The following is a 25,610-nucleotide window of genomic DNA, read 5'->3' as shown; positions in this document are numbered from 1 at the left end:
AGTGAGTTGCGTGTTTGATTCTGGTCAAGGGCATTTGCCTTGGTTGTGGTTCATCCCCAGCCCTGGTCGTGGTTGTGTGGGAGATAACCAGTCAATGTGTCTTTCTCACATCAATGTTTCTCTCTCTCTCTCTCGCTCTCTCTCCCTCCCTCCAACTCTATCTGAAGATAAAATAGAAAATATCCTTGGGTGAGGATTAAAAAAAAGAAAGAATTGTGTACCTATCTAGACAGAGAGAGGTGAGGTTAATTCCTATTTAGCCAAAAAATGAATCCTTATGCCCACCCACCGAAAAACAAATACAAAACTGTTCATAGCAGCTGTTCCTAAGAACTAAAACTGGAAATAGCCCAAACATTTATCAACAGAACAGATAAAATGGAATACTACACAATAATGAAAAATAATAAGCTGCTAACTCTAAAAACATGGATGAATATCACAGACACAATGTTGAACAAAAGAAACCAGATATAGAAGAGGGATGTGATTCCCTTTATATGAAGTTCAGGAATAAGCAAAACTAATCTATTATAATGAAAGTCAGAACAGTGGTTACCTTTGGGAAATACTGACTAGGAGAGAGCATAAGAAAGGCTTCTAAGGTCCTAGAAGTATTCTATATCTTGATCTGGTTGGTGATTCATGTTTATATACATAGAAATTCATGGAGTTGTTTATGATTTCTGTAGTTTACTGTATATAATTTTTTAAAGTCCTATAAATTTTTTTTTTAAATGGAATAAAAAGTTCCTCCTCTTCTATGCCAGCCAGAAGGGAGAGAAAGAAGGAAGGAAGAAGAAAGGAAGGAAATGTTTAGGTCAAATGAGCTTCACATTTCTGCTTTAAAGTTCAAATGTCTTATTCAGGTACTGTTCTGGGTGCTAGGTATAAAGCATTGAATGAAATGTGTAAAAATCCCTGCCCTCATGGATCTTAATTATAGTAGGGGTAAAAAGACAATAAAAATATAAAGTATGTTGGATAGCAAAAAGGCACAAAAAAGAGACAAAATAGGGAAGAGGGATACGAAGAGTATGTGTGAAAGGGATATTGTAATTTTAAACAAGGTAGCCAGTAAAGGCCTCACTGAATGGGTGATGTTTTAATTCGGATGTGAAGGAAGTAGAAAAAGAGACGTGGATATATGGAAGAACATGTTTTAGGCCCTCTGAAACATCAAGGAGGCCACTGTGACTGAAGGGAAGTGAGCAAGGATAAGATTATTTTAAATGGTGAGGTTCTTTTCCCAGTCTTTTCCTCCTTTCACACCATTCCAACTTTCCATTTAAAGACTGACATAAGATAAAATTTTTTTACACAGAAACTTCTGTAACCACTAGCCGCCACTGTATACTTCTCGCATCTCTGCTCCTAGGGCTGTATCATTCATGGCATCTTTATATACTACCTTTCAATTAAATACATATATACTGCCTCCCACTCCCAAATAAACCAAGCCTTTTCTGAGTAGTGACTAGACTTTATGCTTTTTTGTTTCCCTAGTACTTGGCCCATGGTTGGCACTTAAATGGTTACTGGTAATAATAACTTCATCAGGCATAAGATTAGTAAACTGTGGACAGATTTTTAAAATAAAAAAAAGGAAGGAAAGAAACCAAGATTAGGGAACTATGTGAGTAGAGGTACTGAGGTGTCTCCATGTGTCATGACCTAAAGTCAGGATTATCTTCTGAGCCATGTCCTTCAGACTCTGAGATCCCTGACATCATTTTTCTAAAGGCCACTGTAGGCTTTTTTTTCTTGGGGGGAAAATCTGGCATCTGATATTCCTTTCAAATAATGGTTTTATAACACCAATGTTCACAACTAACTTAAAGAAACTCTTAACCAACTAGCTGTGTGGTCTTCAGCAAGTCATTCAACTTCTCCAGTGTATGTCAAATTCCCTCATATGCTAAATGAGGGAGTTGTATTAAATGGTCTCTGAAGTCCAATCAATCTCAAATTCTCTACTTCAGCTTTTTAAAAAAATCTGAATGGATAAACCTTACAACCTACTTCTTCACTTTATAAAATAAATCAAGTATTTATTAACAATTTAAAAAACACCGAATAAGCAGTCATATTCAGAAAGTAGTATAGTATTTTGAAAAATCATAGAATCTGGAGTAAGGCAGAGCTGGATCTAGTCATAGCCTGCTTCTTAGTAGATAAAGACCCTAAGTTATTAAATCTATAGGACTTGTTTTGAAAATTAAAGGCAATGTATGTAAACCAATTGTTAACTGGACATAAAAACCCACACACTTTGGCAACAATCATTTCCCATATAGAAAGCAGCCAAGGTAAAATATCTACCAAATCACTGATATTCAAGATCTGAAGTACTCAAAACTAGTTCATAATTCTCTTAGCAATTTCAAAATTCAGCATGACTTTTCTGGAAGTTTAACAGAGTAACCCTTAACTCCTAGAGTTCTGGGAGTCTCACATCTTTTTTTTTTTTTTTTTTTTTTTTTTATCCTCACCCGAGGACATTTTTCCATTTTTTGTACAGATAGAGTGGGAGGAAGAGAGAGAGAGGGAAACATCGATGTGAAAGGGACACACGACCAACCAGGGCCGGGGACAAACTGCAACCGAGGTACATGCCCTTAGCGGGAACCGAACCCGGGTCTCTCCGGACCGCAGGTGGACGTTCCAACCGCTGAGCCAAACCGGCCATGGCGGGAGTCTCACATCTTAAATATGAGGATAAGAACTACACATCTAATGTCAGTTTGAGATCATTGAGGCAAGAGAATAAGATAATTTAGAAAGCCCCAAATTTTAGAAAAATAGGACAACACTGAGATTTCGGCTTAACTCATCTCAGATATTACGAAGACATTAATCTTGGAATTGAGAGTTCAAATCTTGGTAATGAGAGCCAACAGTGTAAAATAAGCAACAGAGATTTAAAAAGTAATAAGTTAAACATAAACTTGCCTTTGAGTTCAGAAGGAGACAGACAAAAATAATTATAGCAAACTAAGGAACGTAAGAGAATGAACAAGACATAGAGAATAAATAACATAGTGGGGTGGGAACAGGGAGGACCAAAAAACAAAGATGACGTAAAAAGTATTATCCTAAGTGAAACAAGACAAGTATCATATGATCTCACTAATTTGTGGAATATAATCAACATAACAGTCTGAAGAACAGGGTAGTCCCAGAGACGTGGAAGTAGGGTACAGACTGACAATCCCCAGAAGAGGGGGTAGGTTGGGAGAGATAAACCACAGTACTTATATGCATGTATGCATAACCAATGGACATGGACAACAAAGCTGGGGACAAGGCGCGGAAGGAGGGGGGGAGGGGGTCAATGGGGGAAAAAGGAGAAACATCTGTAACAAAAATAAATAATAAATAAATAAAGCAGTATTATGAGGGAAAAAAAGCTGATAGTGCTTTTCATTTATTTTTTTATTATTATATTTTTTTATCCTCACCCTAGGATATTTTCTTTTTTTGCATTTATCTTGAGGGAGAGAGAGAGAAAGAAACATTGACATGAGAGAGACACATCGAGTGGATGCCACCCACACAATCCCAACCAGGGCCAGGGACAAACTGCAACCGAGGTACGTGCCCCTAGCGGGAACCGAACCCAGGGCTCTCTGGTCCACAGGCCAATTCTCTAACCACTGAGCAAAATCGGCCAGGGCGATAGTGCTTTTTAAGTTGTATCTTGAAAAATCAGTAGCTTTTGTCTGCAAGACAGGAAGAAGAAAAAGCATTGTAAGCAGTGGGGAAAATATATGAAAAGACTCAAATCAGGAAACAGTATAGCTCTCTCAGTAAACTGATTTTATTACAGTAAATCCTCAATTTTACAGACTTCGGATTTAACAGACAACATTTCTAGTCCATATGTCATATGTGACAATGAACACCCTGTTAATTTAAAACTGCTTTTAACCAAGATATGCTTACATTACATTAACAGGTCAGCCCAGCCGGTGTGGCTCTGTGGATGAGCATCGACCCATGCACCAAGAGACTGCCGGTTCGATTCCTGGTCGGGGCACATGCCCAGGTTGTGGGCCCAATCCTCAGTGGGAGGCATGCAAGAGGTAGCCAATCGATGTTCTCTCTCTCTCTCTAAAAATTAATAAAGATAAAAAAATAAATGAACAGGTTATTTTTTGTTATTAACTAACTGATTTATTTATTTATTTATTTATTTATTTATTTATTTATTTATTTCCTGGCCCGAGGACATTTTTTCAATTTTTTGTTCAGATAGGGTGGGAGGGAGAGAGGGGAAGAGAGAGATAGAGAGAAACATCAATGTAAAAGGAACATATCGAGTGGCTGCCACCTGCACGACCCAACCAGGGCCGGGGACAAACTGCAACCGAGGTATGTGCCCCTAGTGGGAACCAAACCCAGGTCTCTCTGGACCATAGGCCAACGCTCTAACCGCTGAGCCAAACCAGCCAGGGCTCACTGTTATTTTTAACAAATTTTAGTAAATAGGCCATATGTTAGAAAAAACACTGTAGTAATCTCACCAATATGAATACATACTACATATTTAACTATAGTCTACATATTTAAATCCAAGAGACACTGTTCAGGGAATGATTATCACGTGATCACACTGCAGTGTGAGAAAAACTGGTTCTGTTGTCTCGTGGCATGACCTTCTGCAGCAGTTTTAATGCCAGACTGATGGTCCCATGTAGGCTAAGCCACGCCCCAGCCGTGTGCATTTGTTTACTAGTGGTGACAGGTGAATACATGAATTTACTAGACTTATTTAGTATAAATTTAAAATTATTGTAATACATACAAAAAATTTTCTGTGAAATTAAACTTTTCACACAATTTTAATTATACAAACATGTCTACAGAAGTAAAGACAGGTAAACTACCTGATTTGTCAATTTTTTAACATAATCATTCGGAAAAGCTCTTAGGCTTTAATGGACACCCGCTCACCCAAATTAGTCCATTATATCAAGGTTTTACTGTAGTACAGTTAGAGCTTGAGGTTTATGGTGGAGGAATGAATGGCAAGAGATGAGTCAGATGATGAATAACAGTAAATAGTTTGGACTAAATACTGTAGGTAAGGAAGAAGTATGGGTTTTAAGAAAGAAACACTGAACAGATTTGCATTTTAGAAAAATCACCTGGACAGTAGTATAAAGTGCGAATTAAAGGGGGTCAACCACTACAGACCTCATTTTACAATCAGAGTTAAATAAGGACATTAGATTGTCATATAAATATTCTACAACCAGGGAACAGGTATAAAAACAACAATGCTTTATCAGATAAAGCTAAATTATCAGAAGGAAATCATTTACCCTCGTAAATGTATATTCTGGAATTAAGTATTTCCCATAAATCTTTAAAAGGAAGAGGGTTCTGCCCTGGCCAGTTTGGCTCAGCGGTTAGAGCGTTGGCCTGCGGTCCAGAGAGACCTGGGTTCGGTTCCCGCTAAGGGCATGTACCGCGGTTGCAGTTTGTCCCCGGCCCTGGTTGGTCGTGCGGGTGGCAGCCACTCGATGTGTCCCTTTCACATCGATGTTTCTCTCTCTTCCTCTCTCTCCCTCCCACTCTATCTGTACAAAAAATGGAAAAATGTCCTCGGGTGAGGATAAAAAAAAAAAAAAAAAAAAAAAGGAAGAGGGTTCTGCCCTAGCCGGTTTGGCTCAGCGGTTAGAGCATTGGCCTGCGGTTCAGAGAGACCCATGTTCAGTTTCCGTTAGGGGCACGTACCTCGGTTGCAGTTTGTCCCAAGCCCTGGTTGGGTCATGCGGGAGGCAGCCACTCGATGTGTCCCTTTCACATCGATGTTTCTCTCTCTCTCTCTCTCTCTTCCTCTCTCTCCCTCCCAATCTATCTGAACAAAAAATGGAAAAATGTCGAGTGAGGATTAAAAAAATAAATAAAAAATAAAAAAATAAAAGGAAGAGGGTTCTAAAATTAGATATGTAAAAATTATATGGAACTAGTTGTATCATGAGAATTAGCTAGTCTTATGGCATCTATCTCTTTTTGTACATATAATACTGCAGATCTGCAACATAAAACCAGTGCAAGAAAATCCTTGGAATTGGAATTTATATTATTTACAGAGAATTCTCTTGCTTTAATTTTCTATATACAGAAACCAAGGTGCTGAGAGACTAAGGAATTACCTAAGGTCATATGGTTAGTTGCAGAGTGAAGATGGGAATTCATGTTTTATGATTTCCTTTCTAGAAACTGCTTTAGTATATCATCTTTATGATTCTAGAATGCTGAATGATAATTCAAAAGACATTCTGGTATTGTAATTTTCAGCAGTGTAATAATGAACTATAGAACTATTTTTGTTTCATATGCCTCACAAGAAAAACATATCAATTAGATTTGCATATGTTTCACAAAATGAAATCTCTTCCTGAAGTCTGCGTTATAAGAACACTTTCTCCACTGCTATTAAAACACACCCTATTCTTCCGTAAGGAGTCTAAAAACTTCCTCTGTCAAACTTAGGACACAATTAGATTTGAAAGAAGGCCTAAGATTCATTTATCTTTATATAATTACATTTCCAACATCTTTAACACGTTTTAACATTTTACTTGTTAACATTTAATATTTAGTCGTTTTCTTATTTTGTCATGCTCCCCACTCCACCCCTATAATTTTTAGATCCTTGAACTATATACATTTTTCCTTCACTAGTACACACAAGTAGAAGTGGCAACACTGACAAAAAGCCTGATAAATACTGTACTATTCACAAATTTGTACAGTGATCAAAATGTTTTAATTTTTAGACTTATTTAATTTACACTTAAGTAATGTCTGCTCATTGAAATAGATTCAAATAATATAAAAACACAAAATTAATAAGCTGTCTTATGCCTTTGCAATTTTCTCTTGAAAAATCCCCCGAACACTGGTAAGTTTGATGTGTGTTCTCACAGACTTTTTTATGCTTATATAACAAAAGGTGCTAATCCTCAAAGAGTCACTATATATTTAATACTCAAACTCTACTGATCATAATGTCATCTTCCTTCAATAATTCAGAAGGAAGATCGTTATCTTGCTTGGTTTCTGGTTATCACAACAGACATCAATTATATCATTATTCAGAGGTTATTTTAAAAAGTGAGCTAAACCCCAAGTATGCTGTTTATTTCTTCCTTATCAGCATCTCAGTTATTTTATGTATTTATTTGTTGGTTTTCTCTCTCTCCATGTAGATTACATGAGAGCTGGAATCTTGTACCTCTAGTGCTTGACACCTAGCAGATAATCAAATACTTGTTGACTGATCATTATGTTCACTTAGAAATTAGAAAAGCTGCTTTAAAAAAATTATTGATATCTGTTTAATTTACTATTTGTTCTCAAAGGTGGGCATTGTTTACGTTTTGGGGACTGGGAGGGGGGTTGGCTGTAGTTCCAAGTATCTGCTCAGCTGAACAGTTTTGATAGCTACAAAAATCAATCAGGTATTTTGGTTTGAATTATAACAACAACAGAAATAACATAAGCTCTACAAAGACTTAAATATTGCTACGTAGGATTCCATTATTTTTTAACATGATTGCAAGATTCAAGAATTAAGTACATTTTCCCTAATCTATTTGCTTCTAAAACCAAAAGAAAAAGACTAAAGCAGGCAAAATTCTTTGTTTTAGCATACTTAAATGTGTCTGTTTACCTGAAATTACAGAATTACTACAAGTACAGGCTCCACTGCCTGCCACACCAGACTTCATTTACAGGCCTCTATGATAAAGTAGCTATCTAACCAGAATAATTGTCAGGCAAATACAGACTTTTTGACCTATAGATTAAAAAACCAACAAACAAGCAACAAAAAAAACCACACACACACACACACATATATATGTCGTTTTATTTAAATTCCATCTAAGTCTGGGCTAGTTACCAAGAAAGAACTCTGCATAAGTTTCACGACTAACTGTATCTTTACAATAAAACTGTTAAGCACGATTCTCTAGAAGAGCTGTTAGTTACCCTTACAAATCTCAAATGACTCGGTTGCAGAGTTCTAGCTTTGCAACTTCAAATTCCAGTATGTTACATGGAGGCTAAACTTAAAGTTATCCCTCTCCATAAATGCTTTAGAAAAGCCAGAACACACTTCCCAGCAAGACTTGACTCTGCCTAACATTCAGGCAAGATTTTAGTACAGATTTAATAATGCAGTATCAGTAAAGCAGATTACCTAGAAAAGGGAAGTCAAAATCACTATAACTACACATTCGTCCCCATCCTCAGTGGCTTCCGCGCTCAACCTGACCCTCGCCTCCTAAAAACCCTACAGTTCACACCCCTACCTAAGGAACTGCCACTCTGGTTCCCCAGAGCGGCGAGGCCAGCACGCCCCAACAGGGATCCTGGGGCAGAGAAAAGAAAACGGCAGAACAAGTCCACTATTTCTCCAACTAGGCAACAAAACGAATCAACCCACCAACTAAGCATTAAGTACATCCTCATCTCAAAAGAAAGACCTGCTCGGGATGCTGACCAGCCAGACAGACTGTCTACCGGGCTGGCTCAGGATGCCCCTTAATGCCCCCTCTCCTACTGAGCCGCGCCCTCCATTCAAGATCACCCAGGGACCGCTAACTCGCCCCATCCGCCCGAAAAGACTGGAGACCATGCCAAGTTACCGCCCCCCTCTGGGCAAAGCAAAAACCCCAGTAAAGACGCTGGTCTCTGCGGTGCACCCTTCCGCCCCCAGCTGCACAGCAAGGCAGCCCGGCCCCTGCAGGACGCAGACACATCGCCTCTAGCCCGGAGACCCCATACACAGACCCCTTTCCCCGGAACCCTAACAAACTGCTTCTTCATCCCAGAAGCGAGAAACGGACACCCACTCCCACTGAAAGGACCCCCACCCCCAACCCAATGATCTGCCCCTTCGGAGACCTACCACCTTGCCAAACTGAATCTTATGCACTCAAAGAGCCTAAGACCCCGATAAAGGGAACCCTTGTCCCGGAACCCCGCTACACCCCTCAAGGAACCTCAGGACCCTGATAAATCTCCCTCGATTCCGAACACCGGGCACCTTCTATAACACCATCACCACCCCGAAAGCCAGAAGAGCCCTAGGACCCCCAATAAACCGCCCCCTCGCCCTGAGGAGCCCTCGCTACACCGTCGTTGGGTGCCCAGCCCCGGCTACACTGCCTCCTCACCCCCTGCACTCTCAAACCCCGCCAAGCCTTGCGCCCACCGGGCAGCGCCGCGCTGCGCTGCCCCGGGAGCCGCCCCCGTCGGGAGCCCGCCTGCCCCGGCTGTGCCGTGTCCCCGCTCCTCGACCGCTCCTCGCTGGAGACGCGCTCCAGGCTTCCTTACCTGGGCAGCGTCGGAGGGCGAGCGGACTGAGGAGCCCTGAGGGAGAGGAGGCGGCGGCAGAGAAGGGGCGGCCCAGGCCTGCGGCTGCCGCAGCTCCAACCTCTCCGCGAGAAAGCGCTTGTGTGAGAAGAGCCCTCCCGCTCCGCGCGCAGCCAGGAGACCGAGCCACAGCCGTGCCCGCCGCTCTTCCCGCGAGATCCCAGCCACGGCGAGGGGTGGTAGCGGCGACTCGAGTGACAGCGCCCAGAGCCTGTCGGCGGAGGCGTGGGAGGCGGGACTCAGATCCTGTTAGCACCAATTGTAAAATAGGAAAGGTCATTTGCCCTGCCTGCAGCTTCTTCCCCTCCTCCGCCCCTCATCAATAAACTAGGGGCAAAGGTAGCAGTGACCTTAAGTAGTCCGAGGTGGTGAACATTCGGGGGAAAGTAACTTGGGTCACGAACTTGGCTTGTGTCTAGACCTGCACAGACTTCATAGATACCCCTGGCTTAGGGAAGAAGTCGATCTTCACACCTGTGTAGGCAGAGGCGCTGTTACCCTTGGTTACAGCGCTGCCTGAAGTTCGGATCTTCCTCGTTGAAGACGCACCCTCTTTGGTTACCTTATCTAAACTACCTTCCCCCCATCTCGGCCTCTCCTCCCTCCACCCCAAACATGGTGCCGTTGTTGAGATGCCCATGTTTTCCAAACCCCAACTCAGGACATCTGGTCTGACAAAGGACTCTATTCTGCTTCGTGCATGTATTTCTACTTAAAGCCTTATAGAAAAGTAAAAAAAAAAAAAAATGTTACTTGAATCACCAATATAGCAACATGAAAAGTCATATCTGTAGACCCCAGTGTCTGGCACACGCAGGACACTTAATAGACGTGAAAAGAATGAAGGAAGAATGTGATATTGTGATATTTAAATATATAAAATCTGGACCCACCCCCGAATATCCTGGCTCTCCTAGCCTTTCCTCTACAGTGACAGCCACTCCCTTAAATCCAATCTCTTCATTGTTATGCCTGTCCTGTAGCCTTTACTCATGGTCTCCTCCTCACTGCCTCACCTACAGCAGCAGGAAGTGCCCTTTCTCCTCATTAAGGTTAACCCCAGCACCTGGGCACTGATTCTCAGCCATTCCCAGATTTAGATTAATGAACTATCTTTCGTTTCTCTCCTCTAATAAAACTCTCTTCCACAAACATTCCTGATCTCCTCCATCTTTTTTTTTTTTTTTTTTAAATCCTCACCCAAGGATATTTTTCTATTTATTTTCAGATGGAGTGGAAGGGGGAGAGAGAGAGATGGAGAGAGAGAGAAATATCGACCTGAGAGGGACTCATTGACTAGTTGCCTCCGGACAACCCTGACCAGGAGGGGGGATGAACCACCTCTGAGGCTTCTGCCCTTGACTGGAATTTAACCTGTGATTCATTGATCCCACACTAACCACTGAGCAAACCGGCCAGGGCCTCCTCCATCTTTTGGATAAAACAAAACAACTGTACTTCTTCTATCCTCTCAAGCTACTCTATCTCCTTTCTTCTCAGAATGATACTTCTTGAGAAACAAAGTATATTTACTGTCTCTGCTTTCTCATCTCTATTTCCCCCCACTACAATGCTGCTTTTGCCCACAAAATCCACTGTTCTCTCAATGGTCACAAAAGACTTCTTTCCTAATGGACAAATGGTCTATTTGGGGGCATCTTTCCTCATCTTTGCAACCTTTCACAGGGGTCGCCTAAGACCATCGGAAAACATATATCCGATGGTTTTAGGAACCGAGACACGGCTCTTCTGCAGGTCTCCAGGCAGGTCCGCCCACATGCAGATACATCCACATACAACATGAGGAACTGTATTAAAGGGTCCCGGCATTAGGAAGGTTGAGAACAACTGCTTTAGACAATGCTGACCATCTCCTCCTTTGGTACCTGATTCTCCTGATTCTCTAACTACTCTTCTGACTTAAAAAATGTATATGTATCCTTTCCTGTTCTTTTGTGTTTTGTTTTTTTAATTTTTCTTTTCTTTAAAAAAATTTTTTTTTTCTTTATTGATTTTTTTTTAAAGAGAGGAAGGGACAGGGAGCAAGAGATAGATACATTGATGAGAGAGAACATAGATTGGCTGCCTCCTGCACACACACACACCCCCGCCACTGGGGATTTGGCCCACCTGGGCTTGTGCCCTGACCAGGAATCAAACCAGCAATCTTGGTGCATGGGTCAACACTCAACCACTGAGCCACACCAGCTGGGCTATCCTTTCTTGTTTTTAAAACTTGCATATTGATGTCTCCTTATCTTATAGCCACACATTGCGTGTAATAAGAAAAATGACTACACACCATTGTACACTTTGAGTGTCAGTAAGCAGCTCAGACAACAGCTGTTAGAGGAGTTCAGAGGGAGGAGACACGGCTATGTGTCTGGGTCTTAATACAGTAACTTGGCTTATCCAAATGCAGGGCAGAGATGGAGGCTTTTCAGAGAAAAATAATGTGAACCTGAGCACAGAGAAAATGACGTGGGCGGAGCCTGACTATGGGTAGATCAGTGTGGTGGATGGAAGATTCCTGCAGAAGAGCAGTGGGAGGGAAGATGAGAGAGGAGCTAATAATAAAAAGCCTTAAAAACCAGGCAAGCTGATTCAACTTGCTTCTGTATTAAATGGGGAACAGAACCAACCATAACATTTGTAGGACCCACAAAACGGCTACACATGTCACATATCAAATGTCTAAATATGTAAAACATAAAACAAGCCAACAATATGTGAAATTTAAAAATCGGAAGACCAGGTTTGCACTTAGAATTCTGGAACTTCTCAGAGTTCCCTGCTGAAACAGGGAGAGCTGGTCCCCACAAAGAGCAGTCTTTCCCCCACAGCCAGTTCAGCCCCACACTGCAAGGTACTCCCCACTTCCTGGGCACTCCAGCCCACATGTCCAAACTCCATGCCTACTTTTCCCTCTATAAAATGGTCATTTTTTTGTCTTTCTGTGGGTCCAGGAATAATATTTCAGGATCTAGGGGAGAAGTCCATATGGACCCTGGATGCAGCTCAGGGCCATTTGGGCAGGGAATTCTGGCTTCTAGGTACCTGGAGCAAGGTCCGAAGGGGTCAAGTCAACTCCAAATGGGCACATTTTCCCCCCTACTCGATGGTCTCCTGCTCAGTAGGTAGGACTTCAGCTGGAGAAGGGCAGAGCAGGGCCCCTTACAGGCAGGCCTCTCCTGCTTGCATCTATAGGTGGTACCAGAAGAACCACTGAATTTCTTTGGCAGAGTAATGACATGTATATCGATCTGTATCTTAAAGTACAAATCTCTGTGTTTTCTATATTTCCCACCTCCTCTGCTCTTGCACTGGTATCTTAATTTAGGAACGTACTGGAAAGAAAATGTTATTCTTCGTTCTACTTTGTCTTTATATGGCATCTTCTTTTGCTTGGTTTCATAAATTATACCATCTGATGATTTCTTTATTAGTGTATCAGAAATCTGGGTGTCTCTAAATGTGAGAAAAAAAGAAAAGGCATGAAGTGCTCTTAGCTTGGATTAAAGCTTGGAACACTTACATTTGACTTCTAAATCAAAATGCTTTGCAAGTAGAAGCTCTTTAAGAGGTCCTATCAGAAGGGTACACAGGCAGGATGAGTACTGAAAAGGCAGTAAGCCACCCCAGATGGGGGCACCCCTCTCACCATCTGTCTTTATGGCACGATGCTTCACTCTGTGGCCTGACAGACATGCTCTGTTCCCACAACCTCTCCATCTGGTACCAAGTGCTCCTTTCCTCTGGCCATAAGAGCCAGAACCACCATGGTTTCTGTTTTCTAAATCCAAGCCTAGAATTCCACCTGCAGATTCTGCACATCTCTCAGTGGTGCTGCGGATAGTTTCATCAGGAGGCTTTGGCATTTGCTTGATCCCAAGAGTCAATTCTACTCAAAGCCTCACTCTCACCATCTGTGGTTGGTCTTTGCCAACAAGCAGCAGAACAGAACCAACTAATTCCTTACTCAGTTCATACTATCTGCTGACTGTATCTGACTATCTGACCTATTCGTCCAGGCAAGTACAACCAACTGTAAACACATTTGTCCCTGTTCAACACCCATCCTTACTGCTGTCTCACTCTGCGTATGCCCTAGGAAGAGCTACCTCCTGGTCACTGCATATTCACAAGGGACAAAGAAAATAGTGTTATTTGGAAAGCTGAAAGAAGAAATCTGGCTCTCAGACCCAACCTCCACTCCATCCTTTCAGAGTTTTGGTGGCACACCTCTTTGGTTAGGTTGGAAGGCTGAAATTCTGTATGACTTACCTCAAGATTGAGGGAGTAGTATTCATCTGTCCATTTGCTGACCACAAACCTCTGATTTTGGTTTGCTTTGCAAATACTCTGTAACAAAGGGGAGAAATCAAGAGAGTCATAATGGTTTCAAGTATGTACACAAATTCTTACTATACTTCCCTTAAGAGGTGGAGCTTAATTCCCCTCTCCCTAAGTATGGGCTAGATTAGTGACTCATTTCCAATGAAGAGAATATGGCAAAAGTGACAGTGTATGACTTCTGAGTCTTGGTGGTAAGAGGCATTGCAGCTTCTTCCTTGGTCTCTCTCTTTGATCATTCACTCTGTAGAAAGCCAGCTGCCATCTTAGGGACATTCAAGCAGAGGCCCACATAGCAAGAAACTCAGGCCTCTAGCCAATTGCTGTGTGAGTGAGCCATCTTGCAAATCCCAGTCCAGCCCCAATTAAGCTTTCAGATGCCTGCAGCTTCAGGCCAATACCTTGGTATAACCTAAGGAGAGGCCCTCGGCCAAAACCACCCAGCTAAACCTCTCCAAGATTCCACCCAGAAACTGTGTGAGATAATACATGTCTATTGTTTTAAGCCACTTTATTTTGAAATCATTTGTTATGCAGCCATTGCTAGCTATTACATGAGTCTTGAGAGTAGTTCAGTCCACTGCTACTCCTAGACAAAATCTAAAAACTCATATCCTACTAATCATCAGGCACTAACGTGACCTAAAGAGTAGAGAACAATGGATTTGTTAGCATAACTTGAAAGTCAAGTGGAACTACACCAAAAGAAAGTGAAAAAAAAACAAACAAACCACATTTCTTGGAGGGAAGAACATTTCCAGTGCCCTACAGACTATTAAGAGCACCATAGTATTTGGAGATAACAACAATCAGGGAGTCAATGGAGGCAGTTAATAGTAGTAGGTCTTGAGCAGTACAGAAACTTTCCACTCTCAAAAGCTTAGACTGCTTTACAAATATATTAGTGTCATCCAATCTTATGGAAAAGTATATGTTTCCATAAAAACAGAGAGGGAAAAAACACCAAATATCCTCTTACTCATCCATATTAACTAAGAAAAAACAGTTGAAAAGTCCATCTATGGGGACCCTGTCAAAGGTAAATTGACATCCTGACAATATTAAGTGCTCATGTGAGAGCAGAGTGTGTTTGACAGCAAGAAGATTGAAATTCTTTCTGAATATAAAACTTTATTCCTGACGTCTTAACATCGTGAATTAAGATTCAGTGGGAGAGCAATGTCCCTATTAAATTAAAAATAAGGAAAAGCCACATAAAAAGAGGCCAGTTAGCCAAGTTACATACATTGCCTGTCTAAATTCATTTTACATATGTAAGAGTCACATAGATGGACCATACATACAGAGCCAAATAATATATAAGTTGATCAAGAGATAAGCCAAGAATATATATTTGAGATTCATTTGCATCTGCATGATTTAAATGACCATAACACAGATGTGATGATCTTCTATTTCCTTTAATAGTGAGGGCAGAAATTAAGTTTTTGAACCACAAGATCCCAGAAAAACTGAATTCTACACCCTTCTCTCAATCCTTCACCATCAAATTGAAAATAATTAACAAATACTTATTGGATGGCTACTAAGTGCATAAGCCATAGACCCTGCCATTAAAAAAAAAAAAGCCATGCCCTCGCCAGCTGTCTTAGTGGGTTGGAGTGTCATCCCGTACACCAAATGGTTTCAGGATCAATTCCCAGTCAGGGCACATACCTATGTTGCAGGTTCGATCCCCCACTGAGGCATGTACAGGAGGCATCCAGTCGATGTTTCTCTCTCTCTCCCTTCCTCTCTCTCTAAAATCAATGAAAACATAGCCTCGGGTGAGGATTAAAGAAAAAATCCATATGAACTAGATGAGAATCAGAAATGTACAGCGCCTTGCATATAGTAAGTTCTCAAAGGCTAGCAGATAAGTTGATAACAAGGGATCCCGGGCAGTCACTCCTAATTACCTCGTCAGCAGCAAGAACCCCACATAGCAGGGCTCTTCCCTTCTTAAAGAGCCCTGCTTTAGTTCAGTAATGTCCTCGCTCCAGGAATTAACCTTGTTGGAGCTAATCCAGTCTCCACTATTCTATTCCCCTGTGTCAGGTACAGTGAGTCCTCTTCACTTAATGTGGATAAGTTCTTGGAAACTGACTTTAAGCAAAATAATGTGTAACAAAACTAATTTTACCATAGGTCAATTGATATTAACAATAATTAAGTTCCTGTGGATTATTTTTGGTCACAAAAATATCATCAAATTTCTAAATAAAGACCCCAAATACTTTCTAATATTAAAAATTGAACCAAATGTGAGCTCTACAAACATTTAAGTGAAATTAATGAAGACAAATGAGAGAATTATTTTTCAAATCACTTATTCCAATTCAGGGTCACAGGTGGCCAGAGCCCCTTCTGGCAGCTCAGGGAGTAAGATGGGACAGGATATCCTTCCATCACAGGGCCACTCACACCCACCCACGCTCACTCGGACTGGGACAACCGATACACCAGTTCGCCTCAAGTGCACCTCTTTGGGATGTGGGAGGAAACCAAAGTTCCCAGACAAAATCCATGCAGACATGGGGAGAACATGCATACTCCACACAGACAGTGGCCCGAGCCTGGTGTTTTTGTTTGTTTGTTTTTGTTTTTTCCATTAATGTTACAACGAAATGACGTTGAAGGAAACCATTATCTGAGGACCCATTATACATAGTACAGGCTCAACAAATATGTGTAGGAAGAAATGGAAGAAGGTAAGAAAGAAATCCTATAATTTTACCAAGGCTTGGCATCTATCTCAGGCAAGCAAACTGACTCCTCCGTGAGCCTGCACATATCACGTACTGGGGAGACTGGGGACAAGGAACGGGGAGACGAGAACACAAACACATTCTTCAGAAGTCCTCAGGGTACGTGGAGCATGACTTGTGATGCAGCTGGTTCCAGGATTCACAAGATAAGACAATGGCTTTGCCCTCTGATGAGAAGACATGCAACTTTCCTCCAGGAAGGCTGGGGGCCTGGGGAGTGGGCGGGGACAGAGCCCTGTGTGACAGGCGGGCAGATAACCATGGCAGACACTGCATTTCTGTGCCTGCAGGGTAGAGGCCCAGCACCTGGACCATGGTGACCCTACATCTCTGAGGCCCTTTACAAAAGCCACTGCCCTCCTTCTGACATGTTTTTAGTGATACCTGGAACAAACTGTTCATTAGAAACCCCCAGAGTTTTTGTTTAAACAGCCATATTAAATCATTATTACTGACCAAGAGTCATCTGTACCTATAAACTTTTGTACATATGTTGGGGCAGAACAAAACTAAGAAAAACTGCTTTGAGTAGTTAAGGATGACTTATTTTTTTTCCCCTTTCCACGCATTATAAAAGATAAACCTCCCATTTTCCTTGTACACATTCCCCCATATTCTTATAAGTCTCTGCTGTCAGAATAAAAATATTTCTGGAATAGCTTAGTAAACTTCCTATGTTAGCGGTAACTTGACCTTTCACTGATTTAAAATTAACCAACAGGGAAACAATAAGTTGCCTTAATTAAAGCATCATCTTCATTAAAAGATGATTAGATGGCCAGAAAAGGGCTCCCTAAAAACCGGCATGCACTCTCTGGCTGTAATCACGCCAGCATTTTGAAAACAGAGTGATTGAAGGGTCCAGAATTGAATTTGATGATTGGATATCTCTGCAAAATATGAAACATGTTAACAATGATTCTTTCTCCCTAGTGTGTTCTAAAGATTGTTTCCATGGCAATCTACATTGTTTTGTCTGAATTATTCTTTATGCCATTTCCCCCTCCATCTAGATATTTGTGAGGCACCTGTCACTTGAGTATCTCTTCTCTGAACAAGTCCCCAGGAGGGAAAAGAGAATATTTCTTGGAAGAAATGAAGGGCTGACACTTGTCAAGAAGAGCCCAATTTGTGAGATTATGTAGGGCCTGAGGTTCTCTGTGGAGTGCCTGGGATCCATCTTCTGCTCAGGTGGTAGAAAGGCAAAAGCCTAGGTCCACATTTTTAGCCACTGCTAGGATGCCTCTCAGGAGTCCAGTTCTTTCTGGGCTTTGGGCAGAATGACAAACTGAGGCAGGGGAGGTGGGCTGGATTGGGAGGAGACCACACTTAGAAAACAGATGCCTCCCCTGTGCAGCAGAGACGATGCTATCTGCACACCAAGCATTCCATTTTCTCCTGACACACAGGAAGACCACATTTCTAGGTGCAGCCACATACTAGTTCTAGTCAGCGCTGAGGGTAGAAGCCAGGTCCTAAATCACCATCTGGTAGGCTGCCAAACACTTGAACTGTGAGGGTGAGAAATACACCTGTTATCTGCTAGGCTACTGAGATTTGGGGTTGTCACAGCAGTTGGTCTAATTGATGAGATGGGGCAGAATTCTGGGCACATTCAGCAACAGATGGTAGTAGGAAGTCTTAGGAGGGTGACAAAGTGCAGTGTCTTCAAGGTCTTCGGGGTTTTCAAGGTGGTGTTAGCAGCCATAGCTTGTCATTAACTGAGTATGACAAGAGGGAGTTTGGGATCCAAGGACTGGGCCACCCCTCCCACTGGACTCTAGTTCCTGAGAGCACAGTTTGCATAGTGATGGCAAGACAGGACCCTCATTCCAAAGGAATAAAGTGGAACATTCAGAAAGGAATCAGGTAGGGCAGGGGTTGGAGCAATAGGATAAGATATAAACCTGGTGAGTAGGAGTGTAGCTCCAGGCAGAGGTTTAGACACAGGAGAACAAGGCAAGAACCTCTTCCCTGGCCCAGAGACATTTCAGAGGGACAGAAGCAGTAGCGATAGAGTGGCTGAATCGATGTAAATCTTCTCGGGTAATAATACTCAGAGAGGAATCTTGTAGAGTGGTACCTATAGGAGGGTACAAAGTAGCCTTGGTACTCACAGTAGAGGACAGCAGAACATGGAGAAAAAGCCATTCACACTGTGGAACGTCAGGAAACTAGAGCTCAGGAAGAGAGACAAGAGTCAGGAGATCATCTATAGGGATGGCAGTAAGAAGAGGTTAAAAGAATCATCAGAGAAAAAGCAGCAAAAATGGAGCTTAATGATCAGTCAATTGTTTTCTAATGCTAGGTCAGGTTGACTTCAAGGATGGCAACAGTGAGGGATGAGAGCTAGGAGGTCAGGCAGTACCTGACACCAATCAACAAGGAAAGGAAACCAGTCACCTCAACAAAACATCCCCATTCCTCCCTTGCCGCACTGAGTCTACATGTTGGTGAGGTCTGGCTTTCCCTGTACATCACTATAACCCACATGTTCTCACAAAGAGAATCAGGACTCATCTCATTCGGCTAGTAGGAGGTGGAATTATCACTCTAGCTGTAGGCACTGGACAATCGCCTGTTACTTAGACACTCATAAAAGAGTTTTTATAGGCAATGAGCTATGAGATTGTTAACATTTACATTCTGTCCCATGCCTAGGAGTTTGGCTTGCTGTATGTGAAGGATAAGAGGTCTGTAGCTGATTATTATGGGGTGTACTGTGTTTTATTGGGAGAAGCAGTTAATAGTTCTTGGGATAATTAAGCTCTGGGCTGGAATTTCATTGGCCATAGAAAGACTTTCTACAACATTCATTCAAATAAGAGACACAGCCTTTTGTTTTATAGGTGGAAATCAAATTTCCAATAAATAAATAAATGTAAAAAACTCTCCAGGAAAGAACTCACTGGCTTATGGGCTATAAATAACCTCACTTACACTATAGTGTAAATGACTAATATCAGACACTTTCCAGAGTAGATTTCAATTGTGGAGAGGCAGAAAGCAGGGTCTCAGAAGTGGGGATGAAGTAGGACTATGAGGAGGGTAGAGCTCACAGAAAGGGAGGTAGCTAAGGATGCTACTAATACTCCTTCACAATGTGACCCCTACTTACTGCTCCAGCCTCCTGCCACCTTTCACATCTGCCTCCAGCACTGACCAAGACACATGAGGTGTGTCCAGATCTTTCTCAAGACACATCAGGTCCTTTTATGCCTCTGTGCCTCCCACGTCTATTCCTCACTCTCAGGACTTTATTCCACCCATGGTCTCTGCCTGGACAGCTCTTTCCTCTCCCTCCAAGTCCAGACTAAATGTTACCTCCCCTGTGAAGCCTGACAATCTCCCCAGAAGTATCTGTTGCTGCTTCCTCTGTGTTCTATCAGCGCGTTGGTCAAGCTCTCTTTAACACTGGTTATGTTATATATCTTCTCCTTTAGGCTGTGAAGCTCTCAATGACAGGGGCCATTGTTAACTTGTCTCAGAATTCTGGGTTCAGCATAGGACCAGGCATTGTCATTTCCCAATCCATGGCTGCTGGGTTGGTGAAAATTTTTCTATTTCACAACTTGCCCCAGAGTTCAACTCTTTCCTCAGACTCCATCCTGTGTCCTTGGTTCTCTCGGTCTCTAACCTCTCAGTTTGCTAATTGGTAAATTAGATGTAAGTACACTTTGGTGTTATGAGAATGAATGAAGAAAAAGTAAACTCCAAGTAGGAAAAATCAAAACATCATGGCAACCTAAAAATATTGTTTATTTAGCCCTGACTTTGGAAAAGACTTAATATCAATTGTTGATTCATTAAAAAAAAAAAAAAGCTTTTCTAAGTACCAATTATGCTTCTAATGCTGGACTAGAAGCTAACCTTTTAACTTAATTTTAATGGAATTTATATACATTTTTCATTTCAATCTTTTTATTGGGATACAATTTACATGAAACATCATATTAGTTTCAGGTGTACAACTTAATCATTTGATATTTGTATATATTGTGAAATGATCACAATAACGTTCCAATTTTCTGAGAATAGATGAGACCAAAATGTTCCATGCACTAGAAGATATTTTTCTCCTGGGCTGGTCATGCACCACCATGATGAGAATTCATATTTGAATGAGTCTTTTCATTAAATTAATGACCAGTCAAGATAAAACCCAGAGCCAAAAGCAGCATGGCAAAGTAAAAGGAACTCAAATTTGAAGAAAGTGGTTTACACCCCAGCTCTACCCTTCATAGATGTGTCTTGATTCTTTGTCTTTCTCTTCATCTTTCAAATAAAGAGGGCTTGGCAGACAGTATTTTCCAATTATGGCCACAACACTATCTCTCATTCCACATGCTCTTCTTACAAGTGACAGTGATTCTTGTCCCATCATGTCCTCTTCCTTAATCATGGGTAAAACTTTGGGACTGCCTCAACAAATAGAGTACAGCAGAAGAAACACTCTGACTTCTGAGTCCAGACGATACAAAAGCCATGTAATTCTGCCTTGCTCTTGGAACGCCAGCTCTTTGAACTTCGCTGCAATTGTGTGAGGAAGACCAAACTAGAGCACAAGACCACAGAGAAAGGCCATGTATAGATGTTCCAGTCAATAGAGAGACACATGAGTGAAGACACATCCCGATGAGTCTAGCCATTGGCCATTGAGTCACTTTCAGCCTTCGAGTCTTCCCAGCTGAGGTGCCAGACATCATGGAATGGAGTGAGCATTTCCTGCTGGGCTTGTCTGAAATTCTGGCTCAATGATTCCATGAACATAATAAAAGGGTCGTCTCCACAGGACACCTACTACATAAGGTCACCCCACGAAGACTGGGAGTCATGGCAGATCTATCTAATACATTTCTTGTAGCAATATTGTTTCTGATATATCTCTTTGGTCAAGGGAAACAAAAGAATAAAATAAACAAATGGGACATCAAACTGAAAAGTTTTTGCATAGCAGAGGAAACCATCAATACAATGAAAATACAACCCACTGAATGGGAGAACATATTTGCCAATGATGCATCTAATAAGGGGTTAATATCCAAAATTTATAAAGAAGTTAAAAAACTTAACACCAAAAACCCCCAAACAATCCAATTTAAAAATGGGCAAATGACCTGAATAGACACTTCTCCAAAAAGGAAAATAGACATATGAAAAGCTACTCAGTATCACGAATCATCAGAGAAATGCAAATTAAAACCACAATGAGATATCACCTCACACCTGTCAGAATGGCTATCATGAATAAGTCAACAAACAAGAAGTGTTAGGAAGGATGTGGAGAAAAAGAAACCCTTATGCACTGTTGGTGGGAGTGCAGATTAATGCAGCACTGTAGAAAGCAGTATGGAGTTACCTCAAAAAGCTAAAAATGGAACCACATTATGACCCAGCAATTCCACTTCTGGGAATATATTAGAAGAAACCCAAAACACCAATTCAAAAGAATATGTGCACCCCTATGTTCATTGCAGCATTATTTACAATAGCCAAGCTTTGGAAACAGCCCGAGTGTCCATCAGTAGAAGAGTAGATAAAAATGCTGTGGTACATATACACAATAAAATACTACTAGGCCATAAAAAAAAAAAAAAAAGGAAATCTTACCTTTTTCGACACATGGATAGACCTGGAGAGTATTATGCTAAGTGAAATAAGCCAGTCAGACAAAGACAAGTATCAGATGATTTCACTCATATGTGGAATCTAATGAACAAAATAAAATAACAAACAAAATAGAAACAGACTCACAGATAGAGAATAGACTGACAGCTGGCAGAGGGGGGTTGCAGGGCTGATGAAAAAGATGAAGGGATTAAGCAAAACAAACAAACAAACAAACAAACCTCATAGACACAGACAACAGTATGGTGATTACCGGAGGGAAAGAGGGGGGGGGGTAGAAGAGGGTAAAGGGGGGATAAATGGTAATGGAAGGAGACTTGACTTGGGATGGCGAACACACAGTACAGTATACACATTATGTATTATAGAATTGTACCCCTGAGACCCATATAACTTTATTAACCAAAGTCACCTCAATAAAATAAAATAAACCTCTCTGCCCTTATAGGTTCTGAGACACCACCATGGGACTGTGAGACCTTGAGGAACCCAGTTTGAAAACCACCGTTCTCATTCAACCCATTTATTCTAAGGATGAGAAAATATAGGCCTGGAGTGACTTGTCCAAAATCACACCGCTGGCTGTGTGCTTGCTCCAATTTGTCATGCTGCCTGCAAAAAGAGAACTGTTTAAGGTAGAGCCATCCTTGTCTGAGAGTCAGAATGTTGCAAGCAGGGACAAGCAAGATCACTGTGCGATATTTCTTTTCAAGTCTCAGACAGACATTTTGAGCTGTTGCCCAAGCATGCCAAAGACAAGCCTGTTTCATTTCCCTCGTTCCCTCCCCTGCACCGCTCCCACTCAGTCCTAGTAGCATAGATCATTTCGTTGGGTAAAACAGAAAGACTGTGCCCGTGTTCCATCCACATGGTGCTCTGGAGGCTGTCAGCTCCGTGATGAATGGAGAGCTGAGCTAATGTAATGCAGAGGTCTGCCTGGTTTGGGTGAAGCTCTGATCACCCATCATTGGCATTCACGGAAAGTTCCTAATTGTCACTTGGAGGTGGGGTGCTACACTGTGGTTAAGTGCGTGGGGACCTGTCTTGGTTATTAACCTTTATGTTACACCTATAGCAGTGAGGGCAAAGGCAGGCTGGGATTCTGATCAAGTCATATTTAATGTACTGCCTCTCTTACTCAGATAATATCCCAACTATTTCAATGAAAGGGAAAAAAAATAAAATAAACCCCCAAACCAAACCAAGCAGGAAGGATAAAGGTGAAAACTATTGACCTGAGTACAGTAATGGCTTTCCCTCTGATGTGATCTGTTCCTATACCTAGAAAGGTCCCGTGGGTATTGATGAAGGACCCTTGACATTCTGAAAGCCACAGATTCATAAATCATTGAGTTTAAAAAAGGCTTTGGTGCCTGTCCCCTGAAATAAGGGTGTCATTCATTTAGGATTTATGGCTCTGGGGAAGGGGATTTATCTAAATGGCTACAGAGAACATTAATGGGAGACTTTAGTGTTTCTGATTCAGTGGGAGCGATGGAGATGGGCACTTTACATGGGAACCCAGAAATATCAGATTTAAATGAACTTTTAAAAAAAAAATCTGTGCATGCCTGTAATTACTAAACAGTCATGTAGTTGTAATATTGGTGTCTATACTCGAGGATGAGATAATGAATTATCTTTAAAGACAAAGCAAGGCATTTATTATAGTGTTTTATGGCAGAATATAGTGATTTTACATTTTAAAAAGATTTAAAATGAGCGTTTTTATTACTGTAAAAGTGTATGTTCACTGAATAAAATTGGGCATATATAGAAAAGTCTAAAGAAAAGTATTAAAGCACCTATATTCCCACCCTGCAATAATAACCAAATAAATATTCTGGGTGTCTTTTCTGTGTGAGTATGTGTACATGCACACACACATATGCATAATTTTATATGCACATATATAATTTAAAATTAAAAACGTTTGCACGACAGCTTTGCATTCTGCTTCTTTACTTGACATTATGTGATATCATTTCACATTCTTCAAAGTATGTTTTGTAGAAGCAACATAACATTTAGTCATATACATGTACCATAATATATTCAACAATTCCCCTACTATGAGATATCTAGTCATTTTCAGCATTCACACTGTCTCTGAATTTTTCTTTAGGTAAAGTCCTAGAAGTGAGATTCCTGGAAGAAATGGTCCTTGTTTATAAGGCACTTGACACAACCTGCCTTCAGAGTTTCTCAGTCACTTTCCTTGTGCAGTGGACATGGGACTCCAGCCCGACTTCTTGTCCCCTCTCCAAGAATGATCACTGGATGTGTCATTCTCTTCCTCCACTCCCTAGCCCCGCAGTTCCACAATCTGGCTGTTTGCCCTGTGTTGGCTGCTCCCATACCTTACCTGGGAGTTGGTTTATTTGTTGTTCCCTATGCATATTTGCCACCCACAAATCCCACCCATCTTCAGGGTCCAGTTAAATCTACCGCCCCCCTCCAAAGAGCCTTCCCAGATGACTCTATCCACATGCTACTCTCCTGAACTGCTCTACAATTTATTGTCTTCACACCACTCCTCTGACAATTAATCACCACTTACCAGCTGTATGACCTTCAGTAATCCCAGAAGCTTGTCGTGAGAATTTAATGAGATCAAGCCTATAAAATAAATACCTATCACAGAGTGGGGCACACACTGCAATTGAGCAATAAATGGAAGCTGTTATTATTATTATGGCCAGTTTGCCTTGTGACATTTCTTCTGCTTAATGTTACATACACCTCCTCCCACTGCTATTTAACTGTATGTGACCTGGATTCCAAATCCCCAAGGGCAGCAGCTCTATGGAAACGAGAGCAGTGTCCTCTCAGAATATTGAATATCGCTGCTTGTGACCAAGGAGCAGTGTCATCCAAGTCTCTCTCCCTTGCTTTCCCCAACTCGTTTTCCTTCTTCGATGACCTTGGAACCCGAAGCTCTGAACTCTTCTGCTTCTTGGATGGTTGTCTATGATAGCGAGATCCAGCGGGAGGCAGTGGTTCCTCGCCAGCTTTGCATTTAATTTGACTGAAGGGTGGAAATGTGACCACGTGTGAGCATCAGAGTTTCTGAGTCGGAAGCTTAGAAGTCACCTGACCCTTGTACCCATTCTCTGGATATGGGGAGATAAGTTGGTGCTGAACCTGGGTTGGCAGCTAAGAGATCTGAGTTCTGGCTCTTCTATTTATGAAGTTTTGCATCCTAGACAAGTCACTACCCTTTCTGTTTTTCAGATGATTCATCTATAAAACGAGACGGTTGGACTAATATCTAAAGTGCCTTCCAATTAACTTTTATGATTCTGTGAAACTGAAACCCACAGAGGTTAAGAAACTTTCCCTAAATTATGGAGAACTAAGACTAGAATAAAAACCTGACCCACATTCCAGAGCTTTGCCATTCACTCTAGTCTATTTTGTCATCCAGAGGCATTCACCTAATGCCTTCCATGTGTTAGGCACCAC

At 41.6% G+C, this 25,610-nt stretch overlaps 1 protein-coding gene across 1 annotated transcript in view; it reads right to left on the bottom strand.

Moving 5' to 3' along the window:
- Positions 1-9,485, bottom strand: part of GLCE (glucuronic acid epimerase) — a 101,196-nt gene extending 91,711 nt beyond the window's left edge. The window contains exon 1 of the mRNA XM_036243956.1: positions 9,358-9,485. The gene's annotated coding sequence lies outside the window, so the exon portion shown is untranslated. The remainder of the gene's footprint in view (positions 1-9,357) is intronic.
- Between the last annotated feature and the right edge of the window lie 16,125 nt (positions 9,486-25,610).

This window comes from Molossus molossus, unplaced genomic scaffold, assembly GCF_014108415.1.
Source record: "Molossus molossus isolate mMolMol1 unplaced genomic scaffold, mMolMol1.p scaffold_m16_p_1, whole genome shotgun sequence".
Lineage (NCBI taxonomy): Eukaryota > Metazoa > Chordata > Mammalia > Chiroptera > Molossidae > Molossus > Molossus molossus.
This window is presented reverse-complemented; position numbering and strand designations above follow the sequence as displayed.